The 14,641-nt window shown below is 32.0% G+C and overlaps 1 protein-coding gene across 1 annotated transcript in view; it reads right to left on the bottom strand.

Moving 5' to 3' along the window:
* Positions 1-14,641, bottom strand: part of LOC143251258 (glutamate receptor ionotropic, kainate 2-like) — a 427,216-nt gene that overhangs the window by 270,455 nt on the left and 142,120 nt on the right. The gene's annotated exons all lie outside the window — the stretch shown is intronic.

Genomic DNA, 14,641 nt, shown 5'->3' with positions numbered 1-14,641 from the left:
GAATATTGTTACAAATCTTACATTGGTGAAGAACAAACAAAGGAAGAGAACAAACAACAAACTGTACTGAGTGTAGAATATTGTTACAAATCTTACATTGGTGAAGACCCACAAATAAGCAGAACAAACAACAAACTGTACTGAGTGTAGAATATTGTTACAAATCTTACACTGGTGAAGAACAAACAAAGGAAGAGAACAAACAACAAACTGTACTGAGTGTAGAATATTGTTACAAATCTTACATTGGTGAAGAACAAACAAAGGAAGAGAACAAACAACAAACTGTACTGAGTGTAGAATATTGTTACAAATCTTACATTGGTGAAGAACAAACAAAGGAAGAGAACAAACAACAAACTGTACTGAGTGTAGAATATTGTTACAAATCTTACATTGGTGAAGAACCACAAAATAAGCAGAACAAACAACAAACTGTACTGAGTGTAGAATATTGTTACAAATCTTACACTGGTGAAGAACAAACAAAGGAAGAGAACAAACAACAAACTGTACTGAGTGTAGAATATTGTTACAAATCTTACATTGGTGAAGAACAAACAAAGGAAGAGAACAAACAACAAACTGTACTGAGTGTAGAATATTGTTACAAATCTTACATTGGTGAAGAACAAACAAAGGAAGAGAACAAACAACAAACTGTACTGAGTGTAGAATATTGTTACAAATCTTACATTGGTGAAGAACAAACAAATAAGAGAACAAACAACAAACTGTACTGAGTGTAGAATATCGTTACAAATCTTACAGTGGTGAAGAACAAACAAAGGAAGAGAACAAACAACAAACTGTACTGAGTGTAGAATATTGTTACAAATCTTACATTGGTGAAGACCCACAAATAAGCAGAACAAACAACAAACTGTACTGAGTGTAGAATATTGTTACAAATCTTACATTGGTGAAGAACAAACAAAGGAAGAGAACAAACAACAAACTGTACTGAGTGTAGAATATTGTTACAAATCTTACATTGGTGAAGAACAAACAAAGGAAGAGAACAAACAACAAACTGTACTGAGTGTAGAATATTGTTACAAATCTTACATTGGTGAAGAACCAACAAATAAGCAGAACAAACAACAAACTGTACTGAGTGTAGAATATTGTTACAAATCTTACATTGGTGAAGAACAAACAAAGAACAAACAACAAACTGTACTGAGAATATTGTTACAAATCAAACAACAAACTGTACTGAGTGTAGAATATTGTTACAAATCTTACATTGGTGAAGAACAAACAAAGGAAGAGAACAAACAACAAACTGTACTGAGTGTAGAATATTGTTACAAATCTTACATTGGTGAAGACCCAAAAATAAGCAGAACAAACAACAAACTGTACTGAGTGTAGAATATTGTTACAAATCTTACATTGGTGAAGAACAAACAAAGGAAGAGAACAAACAACAAACTGTACTGAGTGTAGAATATTGTTACAAATCTTACATTGGTGAAGAACAAACAAAGGAAGAGAACAAACAACAAACTGTACTGAGTGTAGAATATTGTTACAAATCTTACATTGGTGAAGAACAAACAAAGGAAGAGAACAAACAACAAACTGTACTGAGTGTAGAATATTGTTACAAATCTTACATTGGTGAAGAACAAACAAAGGAAGAGAACAAACAACAAACTGTACTGAGTGTAGAATATTGTTACAAATCTTACATTGGTGAAGACCCACAAATAAGCAGAACAAACAACAAACTGTACTGAGTGTAGAATATTGTTACAAATCTTACATTGGTGAAGAACAAACAAAGGAAGAGAACAAACAACAAACTGTACTGAGTGTAGAATATTGTTACAAATCTTACAATGGTGAAGAACAAACAAAGAAAAGAACAAACAACAAACTGTACTGAGTGTAGAATATTGTTACAAATCTTACATTGGTGAAGACCCACAAATAAGCAGAACAAACAACAAACTGTACTGAGTGTAGAATATTGTTACAAATCTTACATTGGTGAAGAACAAACAAATAAGAGAACAAACAACAAACTGTACTGAGTGTAGAATATTGTTACAAATCTTACATTGGTGAAGAACAAACAAAGGAAGAGAACAAACAACAAACTGTACTGAGTGTAGAATATTGTTACAAATCTTACATTGGTGAAGAACAAACAAAGGAAGAGAACAAACAACAAACTGTACTGAGTGTAGAATATTGTTACAAATCTTACATTGGTGAAGAACAAACAAAGGAAGAGAAACAAACAACAAACTGTACTGAGTGTAGAATATTGTTACAAATCTTACATTGGTGAAGAACAAACAAAGGTAAGAGAACAAACAACAAACTGTACTGAGTGTAGAATATTGTTACAAATCTTACATTGGTGAAGAACAAACAAATAAGAGAACAAACAACAAACTGTACTGAGTGTAGAATATTGTTACAAATCTTACATTGGTGAAGAACAAACAAAGGAAGAGAACAAACAACAAACTGTACTGAGTGTAGAATATTGTTACAAATCTTACATTGGTGAAGAACAAACAAAGGAAGAGAACAAACAACAAACTGTACTGAGTGTAGAATATTGTTACAAATCTTACATTGGTGAAGAACAAACAAAGAAAGAGAACAAACAACAAACTGTACTGAGTGTAGAATATTGTTACAAATCTTACACTGGTGAAAAAAAAAACATAGGAAGAGAACAAACAACAAACTGTACTGAGTGTAGAATATTGTTACAAATCTTACATTGGTGAAAAACAAACAAAGGAAGAGAACAAACAACAAACTGTACTGAGTGTAGAATATTGTTACAAATCTTACATTGGTGAAGAACAAACAAAGGAAGAGAACAAACAACAAACTGTACTGAGTGTAGAATATTGTTACAAATCTTACATTGGTGAAGAACAAACAAAGGAAGAGAACAAACAACAAACTGTACTGAGTGTAGAATATTGTTACAAATCTTACATTGGTGAAGACCCACAAATAAGCAGAACAAACAACAAACTGTACTGAGTGTAGAATATTGTTACAAATCTTACATTGGTGAAGAACAAACAAAGGAAGAGAACAAACAACAAACTGTACTGAGTGTAGAATATTGTTACAAATCTTACATTGGTGAAGAACACAAATAAGCAGAACAAACAACAAACTGTACTGAGTGTAGAATATTGTTACAAATCTTACATTGGTGAAGAACAAACAAAGGAAGAGAACAAACAACAAACTGTACTGAGTGTAGAATATTGTTACAAATCTTACATTGGTGAAGACCCACAAATAAGAGAACAAACAACAAACTGTACTAAGTGTAGAATATTGTTACAAATCTTACATTGGTGAAGAACAAACAAAGGAAGAGAACAAACAACAAACTGTACTGAGTGTAGAATATTGTTACAAATCTTACATTGGTGAAGAACAAACAAAGGAAGAGAACAAACAACAAACTGTACTGTGTAGAATATTGTTACAAATCTTACATTGGTGAAGAACAAACAAAGGAAGAGAACAAACAACAAACTGTACTGAGTGTAGAATATTGTTACAAATCTTACATTGGTGAAGAACCCACAAATAAGCAGAACAAACAACAAACTGTACTGAGTGTAGAATATTGTTACAAATCTTACATTGGTGAAGAACAAACAAAGGAAGAGAACAAACAACAAACTGTACTGAGTGTAGAATATTGTTACAAATCTTACATTGGTGAAGAACAAACAAAGGAAGAGAACAAACAACAAACTGTACTGAGTGTAGAATATTGTTACAAATCTTACATTGGTGAAGACCCACAAATAAGCAGAACAAACAACAAACTGTACTGAGTGTAGAATATTGTTACAAATCTTACATTGGTGAAGAACAAACAAAGGAAGAGAACAAACAACAAACTGTACTGAGTGTAGAATATTGTTACAAATCTTACATTGGTGAAGAACAAACAAAGGAAGAGAACAAACAACAAACTGTACTGAGTGTAGAATATTGTTACAAATCTTACATTGGTGAAGACCCACAAATAAGCAGAACAAACAACAAACTGTACTGAGTGTAGAATATTGTTACAAATCTTACACTGGTGAAGAACAAACAAAGGAAGAAAACAAACAACAAACTGTACTGAGTGTAGAATATTGTTACAAATCTTACATTGGTGAAGACCCACAAATAAGCAGAACAAACAACAAACTGTACTGAGTGTAGAATATTGTTACAAATCTTACATTGGTGAAGAACAAACAAAGGAAGAGAACAAACAACAAACTGTACTGAGTGTAGAATATTGTTACAAATCTTACATTGGTGAAGAACAAACAAAGGAAGAGAAACAAACAACAAACTGTACTGAGTGTAGAATATTGTTACAAATCTTACATTGGTGAAGAACAAACAAAGGAAGAGAACAAACAACAAACTGTACTGAGTGTAGAATATTGTTACAAATCTTACATTGGTGAAGACCCACAAATAAGCAGAACAAACAACAAACTGTACTGAGTGTAGAATATTGTTACAAATCTTACATTGGTGAAGAACAAACAAAGGAAGAGAACAAACAACAAACTGTACTGAGTGTAGAATATTGTTACAAATCTTACATTGGTGAAGACCCAAATAAGAGAACAAATAAGTGTACTGAGTGTAGAATATTGTTACAAATCTTACATTGGTGAAGAACAAACAAAGGAAGAGAACAAACAACAAACTGTACTGAGTGTAGAATATTGTTACAAATCTTACATTGGTGAAGAACAAACAAAGGAAGAGAACAAACAACAAACTGTACTGAGTGTAGAATATTGTTACAAATCTTACATTGGTGAAGACCCACAAATAAGCAGAACAAACAACAAACTGTACTGAGTGTAGAATATTGTTACAAATCTTACACTGGTGAAGAACAAACAAAGGAAGAGAACAAACAACAAACTGTACTGAGTGTAGAATATTGTTACAAATCTTACATTGGTGAAGAACAAACAAAGGAAGAGAACAAACAACAAACTGTACTGAGTGTAGAATATTGTTACAAATCTTACACTGGTGAAGAACAAACAAAGGAAGAGAACAAACAACAAACTGTACTGAGTGTAGAATATTGTTACAAATCTTACATTGGTGAAGAACAAACAAAGGAAGAGAACAAACAACAAACTGTACTGAGTGTAGAATATTGTTACAAATCTTACATTGGTGAAGAACAAGCAAATATAGAGAACAAACTGTACTGAGTGTAGAATATTGTTACAAATCTTACATTGGTGAAGAACAAACAAAGGAAGAGAACAAACAACAAACTGTACTGAGTGTAGAATATTGTTACAAATCTTACAATGGTGAAGAACAAACAAAGAAAGAGAACAAACAACAAACTGTACTGAGTGTAGAATATTGTTACAAATCTTACATTGGTGAAGACCCACAAATAAGCAGAACAAACAACAAACTGTACTGAGTGTAGAATATTGTTACAAATCTTACATTGGTGAAGACCCACAAATAAGCAGAACAAACAACAAACTGTACTGAGTGTAGAATATTGTTACAAATCTTACATTGGTGAAGAACAAACAAAGGAAGAGAACAAACAACAAACTGTACTGAGTGTAGAATATTGTTACAAATCTTACACTGGTGAAGAACAAGCAAAAGAAGAACAAACAACAAACTGTACTGAGTGTAGAATATTGTTACAAATCTTACATTGGTGAAGAACAAACAAAGGAAGAGAACAAACAACAAACTGTACTGAGTGTAGAATATTGTTACAAATCTTACATTGGTGAAGAACAAACAAAGGAAGAGAACAAACAACAAACTGTACTGAGTGTAGAATATTGTTACAAATCTTACATTGGTGAAGAACCACAAATAAGCAGAACAAACAACAAACTGTACTGAGTGTAGAATATTGTTACAAATCTTACATTGGTGAAGAACAAACAAAGGAAGAGAACAAAACAACAAACTGTACTGAGTGTAGAATATTGTTACAAATCTTACATTGGTGAAGAACAAACAAAGGAAGAGAACAAACAACAAACTGTACTGAGTGTAGAATATTGTTACAAATCTTACATTGGTGAAGAACAAACAAAGGAAGAGAACAAACAACAAACTGTACTGAGTGTAGAATATTGTTACAAATCTTACACTGGTGAAGAACAAACAAAGGAAGAGAACAAACAACAAACTGTACTGAGTGTAGAATATTGTTACAAATCTTACATTGGTGAAGAACAAACAACAAACTGTACTGAGTGTAGAATATTGTTACAAATCTTACATTGGTGAAGAACAAACAAAGGAAGAGAACAAACAACAAACTGTACTGAGTGTAGAATATTGTTACAAATCTTACATTGGTGAAGAACAAACAAAGGAAGAGAACAAACAACAAACTGTACTGAGTGTAGAATATTGTTACAAATCTTACATTGGTGAAGACCCACAAATAAGCAGAACAAACAACAAACTGTACTGAGTGTAGAATATTGTTACAAATCTTACATTGGTGAAGAACAAACAACAAACTGTACTGAGTGTAGAATATTGTTACAAATCTTACATTGGTGAAGACCCACAAATAAGCAGAACAAACAACAAACTGTACTGAGTGTAGAATATTGTTACAAATCTTACATTGGTGAAGAACAAACAAAGGAAGAGAACAAACAACAAACTGTACTGAGTGTAGAATATTGTTACAAATCTTACATTGGTGAAGACCCACAAATAAGCAGAACAAACAACAAACTGTACTGAGTGTAGAATATTGTTACAAATCTTACACTGGTGAAGAACAAACAAAGGAAGAGAACAAACAACAAACTGTACTGAGTGTAGAATATTGTTACAAATCTTACACTGGTGAAGAACAAGCAAAGGAAGAGAACAAACTGTACTGAGTGTAGAATATTGTTACAAATCTTACATTGGTGAAGAACAAACAAAGGAAGAGAACAAACAACAAACTGTACTGAGTGTAGAATATTGTTACAAATCTTACATTGGTGAAGAACAAACAAAGGAAGAGAACAAACAACAAACTGTACTGAGTGTAGAATATTGTTACAAATCTTACATTGGTGAAGAACAAACAAAGGAGAGAACAAACAACAAACTGTACTGAGTGTAGAATATTGTTACAAATCTTACATTGGTGAAGAACAAACAAAGGAAGAGAACAAACAACAAACTGTACTGAGTGTAGAATATTGTTACAAATCTTACAATGGTGAAGAACAAACAAAGGAAGAGAACAAACAACAAACTGTACTGAGTGTAGAATATTGTTACAAATCTTACACTGGTGAAGAACAAACAAAGAAAGAGAACAAACAACAAACTGTACTGAGTGTAGAATATTGTTACAAATCTTACATTGGTGAAGAACAAACAAAGGAAGAGAACAAACAACAAACTGTACTGAGTGTAGAATATTGTTACAAATCTTACATTGGTGAAGAACAAACAAAGGAAGAAAACAAACAACAAACTGTACTGAGTGTAGAATATTGTTACAAATCTTACATTGGTGAAGAACAAACAAAGAAAGAGAACAAACAACAAACTGTACTGAGTGTAGAATATTGTTACAAATCTTACATTGGTGAAGACCCACAAATAAGCAGAACAAACAACAAACTGTACTGAGTGTAGAATATTGTTACAAATCTTACATTGGTGAAGAACAAACAAATAAGAGAACAAACAACAAACTGTACTGAGTGTAGAATATTGTTACAAATCTTACATTGGTGAAGACCCACAAATAAGCAGAACAAACAACAAACTGTACTGAGTGTAGAATATTGTTACAAATCTTACATTGGTGAAGAACAAACAAAGGAAGAGAACAAACAACAAACTGTACTGAGTGTAGAATATTGTTACAAATCTTACATTGGTGAAGACCCACAAATAAGCAGAACAAACAACAAACTGTACTGAGTGTAGAATATTGTTACAAATCTTACACTGGTGAAGAACAAACAAAGGAAGAGAACAAACAACAAACTGTACTGAGTGTAGAATATTGTTACAAATCTTACACTGGTGAAGAACAAGCAAAGGAAGAGAACAAACTGTACTGAGTGTAGAATATTGTTACAAATCTTACATTGGTGAAGAACAAACAAAGGAAGAGAACAAACAACAAACTGTACTGAGTGTAGAATATTGTTACAAATCTTACATTGGTGAAGAACAAACAAAGAAAGAGAACAAACAACAAACTGTACTGAGTGTAGAATATTGTTACAAATCTTACATTGGTGAAGAACAAACAAAGGAAGAGAACAAACAACAAACTGTACTGAGTGTAGAATATTGTTACAAATCTTACATTGGTGAAGAACAAACAAAGGAAGAGAACAAACAACAAACTGTACTGAGTGTAGAATATTGTTACAAATCTTACATTGGTGAAGAACAAACAAAGGAAGAGAACAAACAACAAACTGTACTGAGTGTAGAATATTGTTACAAATCTTACACTGGTGAAGAATAAACAAAGAAAGAGAAAAAACAACAAACTGTAGTGAGTGTAGAATATTGTTAGAAAACTTACACTGGTGAAGAACAAGCAAAGGAAGAAAACAAACTGTACTGAGTGTAGAATATTGTTACAAATCTTACATTGGTGAAGAACAAAGAAAGAAAGAGAACAAACAACAAACTGTACTGAGTGTAGAATATTGTTACAAATCTTACATTGGTGAAGAACAAACAAAGGAAGAGAACAAACAACAAACTGTACTGAGTGTAGAATATTGTTACAAATCTTACATTGGTGAAGAACAAACAAAGAAAGAGAACAAACAACAAACTGTACTGAGTGTAGAATATTGTTACAAATCTTACATTGGTGAAGACCCACAAATAAGCAGAACAAACATCAATTTGTACTGAGTGTGAATATTGTCATTAATTTTACATTGGTGAAGAACACATTGGTGAAGAACAAACAACAAACTGTACTGAGTGTAGAATATTGTTAAAAATCTTACATTGGTGAAGACCCACAAATAAGCAGAACAAACAACAAACTGTACTTAGTGTATAATATTGTTACAAATCTTACATTGGTGAAGAACAAACAAAGGAAGAGAACAAACAACAAACTGTACTGAGTGTAGAATATTGTTACAAATCTTACATTGGTGAAGACCCACAAATAAGCAGAACAAACAACAAACTGTACTGAGTGTAGAATATTGTTACAAATCTTACATTGGTGAAGAACAAACAAAGGAAGAGAAAAAACAACAAACTGTACTGAGTGTAGAATATTGTTACAAATCTTACATTGGTGAAGAACAAACAAAGGAAGAGAACAAACAACAAACTGTACTGAGTGTAGAATATTGTTACAAATCTTACATTGGTGAAGAACAAACAAAGGAAGAGAACAAACAACAAACTGTACTGAGTGTAGAATATTGTTACAAATCTTACATTGGTGAAGACCCACAAATAAGCAGAACAAACAACAAACTGTACTGAGTGTAGAATATTGTTACAAATCTTACACTGGTGAAGAACAAACAAAGGAAGAGAACAAACAACAAACTGTACTGAGTGTAGAATATTGTTACAAATCTTACACTGGTGAAGAACAAACAAATGAAGAGAACAAACAACAAACTGTACTGAGTGTAGAATATTGTTACAAATCTTACATTGGTGAAGAACAAACAAAGGAAGAGAACAAACAACAAACTGTACTGAGTGTAGAATATTGTTACAAATCTTACATTGGTGAAGAACAAACAAAGGAAGAGAACAAACAACAAACTGTACTGAGTGTAGAATATTGTTACAAATCTTACATTGGTGAAGACCCACAAATAAGCAGAACAAACAACAAACTGTACTGAGTGTAGAATATTGTTACAAATCTTACACTGGTGAAGAACAAACAAAGGAAGAGAACAAACAACAAACTGTACTGAGTGTAGAATATTGTTACAAATCTTACATTGGTGAAGACCCACAAATAAGCAGAACAAACAACAAACTGTACTGAGTGTAGAATATTGTTACAAATCTTACACTGGTGAAGAACAAACAAAGGAAGAGAACAAACAACAAACTGTACTGAGTGTAGAATATTGTTACAAATCTTACTCTGGTGAAGAACAAACAACAAACTGTACTGAGTGTAGAATATTGTTACAAATCTTACACTGGTGAAGAACAAACAAAGGAAGAGAACAAACAACAAACTGTACTGAGTGTAGAATATTGTTACAAATCTTACAATGGTGAAGAACAAACAAAGAAAGAGAACAAACAACAAACTGTACTGAGTGTAGAATATTGTTACAAATCTTACATTGGTGAAGACCCACAAATAATCAGAACAAACAACAAACTGTACTGAGTGTAGAATATTGTTACAAATCTTACATTGGTGAAGAACAAACAAAGGAAGAGAACAAACAACAAACTGTACTGAGTGTAGAATATTGTTACAAATCTTACAATGGTGAAGAACAAACAAAGAAAAAAACAAACAACAAACTGTACTGAGTGTAGAATATTGTTACAAATCTTACATTGGTGAAGACCCACAAATAAGCAGAACAAACAACAAACTGTACTGAGTGTAGAATATTGTTACAAATCTTACATTGGTGAAGACCCACAAATAATCAGAACAAACAACAAACTGTACTGAGTGTAGAATATTGTTACCAATTTTACACTGGTGAAGAACAAACAAAGGAAGAGAACAAACAACAAACTGTACTGAGTGTAGAATATTGTTACAAATCTTACTCTGGTGAAGAACAAGCAAAGGAAGAGAACAAACTGTACTGAGTGTAGAATATTGTTACAAATCTTACATTGGTGAAGAACAAACAAAGGAAGAGAACAAACAACAAACTGTACTGAGTGTAGAATATTGTTACAAATCTTACAATGGTGAAGAACAAACAAAGAAAGAGAACAAACAACAAACTGTACTGAGTGTAGAATATTGTTACAAATCTTACATTGGTGAAGAACAAACAAAAAAAGACAACAAACAACAAACTGTACTGAGTGTAGAATATTGTGTACCAAATCTTACATTGGTGAAGAACAAACAAAGGAAGAGAATAAACAACAAACTGTATTGAGTGTAGAATATTGTTACAAATCTTACAATGGTGAAGAACAAACAAAGGAAGAGAACAAACAACAAACTGTACTGAGTGTAGAATATTGTTACCAATCTTACTCTGGTGAAGAATAAACAAAGAAAGAGAAAAAACAACAAACTGTAGTGAGTGTAGAATATTGTTAGAAAACTTACACTGGTGAAGAACAAGCAAAGGAAGAAAACAAACTGTACTGAGTGTAGAATATTGTTACAAATCTTACATTGGTGAATAACAAGTAAAAAAAGAGAACAAACTGTACTGAGTGTAGAATATTGTTACAAATTACACATTGGTGAAGAACAAACAAAGGAAGAGAACAAACAACAAACTGTACTGAGTGTAGAATATTGTTACAAATCTTACATTGGTGAAGAACAAACAAAGAAAGAGAACAAACAACAAACTGTACTGAGTGTAGAATATTGTTACAAATCTTACATTGGTGAAGAACAAACAAAGGAAGAGAACAAACAACAATCTGTACTGAGTGTGAATATTGCCATTAATTTTACATTGGTGAAGAACAAACAACAAACTGTACTGAGTGTAGAATATTGTTAAAAATCTTACATTGGTGAAGACCCACAAATAAGCAGAACAAACAACAAACTGTACTGAGTGTAGAATATTGTTACAAATCTTACATTGGTGAAGAACAAACAAAGGAAGAGAACAAACAACAAACTGTACTGAGTGTAGAATATTGTTACAAATCTTACATTGGTGAAGACCCACAAATAAGCAGAACAAACAACAAACTGTACTGAGTGTAGAATATTGTTACAAATCTTACACTGGTGAAGAACAAACAAAGGAAGAGAACAAACAACAAACTGTACTGAGTGTAGAATATTGTTACAAATCTTACATTGGTGAAGACCCACAAGCAAGCAGAACAAACAACAAACTGTACTGGGTGTACAATATTGTTACAAATCTTACATTGGTGAAGAACAAACAAATAAATAGAACAAACAACAGTCTGTACTGATTGTAGAATATTGTTACAAATCTTACAATGGTGAAAAACAAGCAAATAAATAGAACAAACAACAAACTGTAGTGAATGTAGAATATTGTTACAAATCTTACATTGGTGAAGAACAAACAAATAAACTGAACAAACAACAAACTGTACTGAGTGTTAAATATTGTTACAAATCTTACACTGGTGAAGGAAGACCCACAAATAAGCAGAACAAACAACAAACTGTACTGAATATAGAATATTTTTGGAAATTTTAGACTGATGACGAAGAAACAAAGAAACAGAATATTCTACATATTGTAACTCGAAAACATCGAACAAGATGAGTAATGAAAGAGATAAGATTCAGTGGTTTTATAAATTTACTTGTTTTATCTTTCCCCACTCTTTAAATTGACTACGTTTGCTCACCACAACGATAGAAACCACTGAGAGAAATAGGTAAACTATATAATTATAAAACATTCTAAGAACTAACAACGATTAAAACAATCACTAGGTTGACATTTTTAATATAGTTTTTTTCAAAGTCAGAAGTGGAGGTCTTAACTTAAGAGCTGGATCTCACTTATTTAATGAAATCATTATTTCGTGTAATAACTGAGTCTTTCAAACTTGGGAGACTGAATCTTCTTTAGGTACTTTAACCTCATCTCTGGCAAGAAGAAAAACCAGGCGGTTATTCCCTCAGGGTCCCAACGTTAGGTATTTTACCTAAGACGGGGAAACTATGGTTGACGTTTTCTAATATTCCTATTTATATAAGGGATACTGTGGTCGATATTGTCCTTATATATCTCTATATGTAAGTATATACGATGGGACGTTGTGGTCGATATTGTCCACATATATCACTATATGTAAGTATTTACGATGTGACGTTGTGGTCGATATTGTCCACATATATCACTATATATAAGTATTTACAATGGACGTTGTGGTTGATATTGTCCTCATATATCACTATATGTAAGTATTTACGATGGGGCGTTGTGGTCGATATTGTCCACATATATCACTATATGTAAGTATTTACGATGGGACGTTGTGGTCGATATTGTCCACATATATCACTATATGTAAGTATTTACAATGGGACGTTGTGGTCGATATTGTCCACATATATCACTATATGTAAGTATTTACGATGGGACGTTGTGGTCGATATTGTCCACATATATCACTATATATAAGTATTTACAATGGGACGTTGTGGTCGATATTGTCCTCATATATCACTATATGTAAGTATTTACGATGGGACGTTGTGGTCGATATTGTCCACATATATCACTATATGTAAGTATTTACAATGGGACGTTGTGGTCGATATTGTCCTCATATATCACTATATGTAAGTATTTACGATGGGACGTTGTGGTCGATATTGTCCACATATATCTCTATATGTAAGTATTTACAATGGGACGTTGTGGTCGATATTGTCCACATATATCACTATATGTAAGTATTTACGATGGGACGTTGTGGTCGATATTGTCCACATATATCTCTATATGTAAGTATTTACGATGGGACGTTGTGGTCGATATTGTCCACATATATCACTATATGTAAGTATTTACGATGGGACGTTGTGGTCGATATTGTCCACATATATCACTATATGTAAGTATTTACGATGGGACGTTGTGGTCGATATTGTCCACATATATCTCTATATGTAAGTATTTACGATGGGACGTTGTGGTCGATATTGTCCACATATATCACTATATGTAAGTATTTACAATGGGACGTTGTGGTCGATATTGTCCTCATATATCTCTATATGTAAATATTTACGATGGGGCGTTGTGGTCGATATTGTCCACATATATCACTATATGTAAGTAGTTACGATGGGACGTTGTGGTCGATATTGTCCACATATATTAATTTATGTAAATGTTTAAGTAGGGGACATTGTGGGTGATATTGTCGTTATGCATCTGTTTATGTAAGTATTTAAATAGAAGACATTGTGGGTGATATTGTCGTTATGCATCTGTTTGTGTAAGTATTTAAGTAGGGAACATTGTGGATGATATTGTCGTTATGCATCTGTTTATCTAAGTATTTAAATAGGGGACATTGTGGGTGATATTGTCGTTATACATCTATTTGTATTTTTACATATTTATGTTGTTTATATTTGTATTTTTAGATGTTTTATATTGTTTGTATTAGTATATTTTACATGTTGTATGTTGTTTGCATTTGTATTTTTAACGTGTTTTGTGTTGTTTTTACTTATATTTTTTACATATTTATGTTGTTTATATTTGTATTTTTAGATGTTTTATGTTGTTTGTATTAGTATATTTTATATGTTGTTTGCATTTTTAATTATATTTTTTACATGTTTGTTGTTGTTTGTATTAGTATGTTTTACATTTTTGTTGTTTGTATTTGTATTTTTACATATTTTATGTCGTTTGTATTTGTATTTTTACATGTTTTATGCTATTTTATGATTCTGATTTTT

The sequence above is a fragment of the Tachypleus tridentatus genome, chromosome 5, assembly GCF_004210375.1.
Source record: "Tachypleus tridentatus isolate NWPU-2018 chromosome 5, ASM421037v1, whole genome shotgun sequence".
Taxonomy (NCBI): domain Eukaryota; kingdom Metazoa; phylum Arthropoda; class Merostomata; order Xiphosura; family Limulidae; genus Tachypleus; species Tachypleus tridentatus.
The sequence above is the reverse complement of the archived record's forward strand: the minus strand, read 5'-3'. Positions and strand labels throughout refer to the sequence as shown.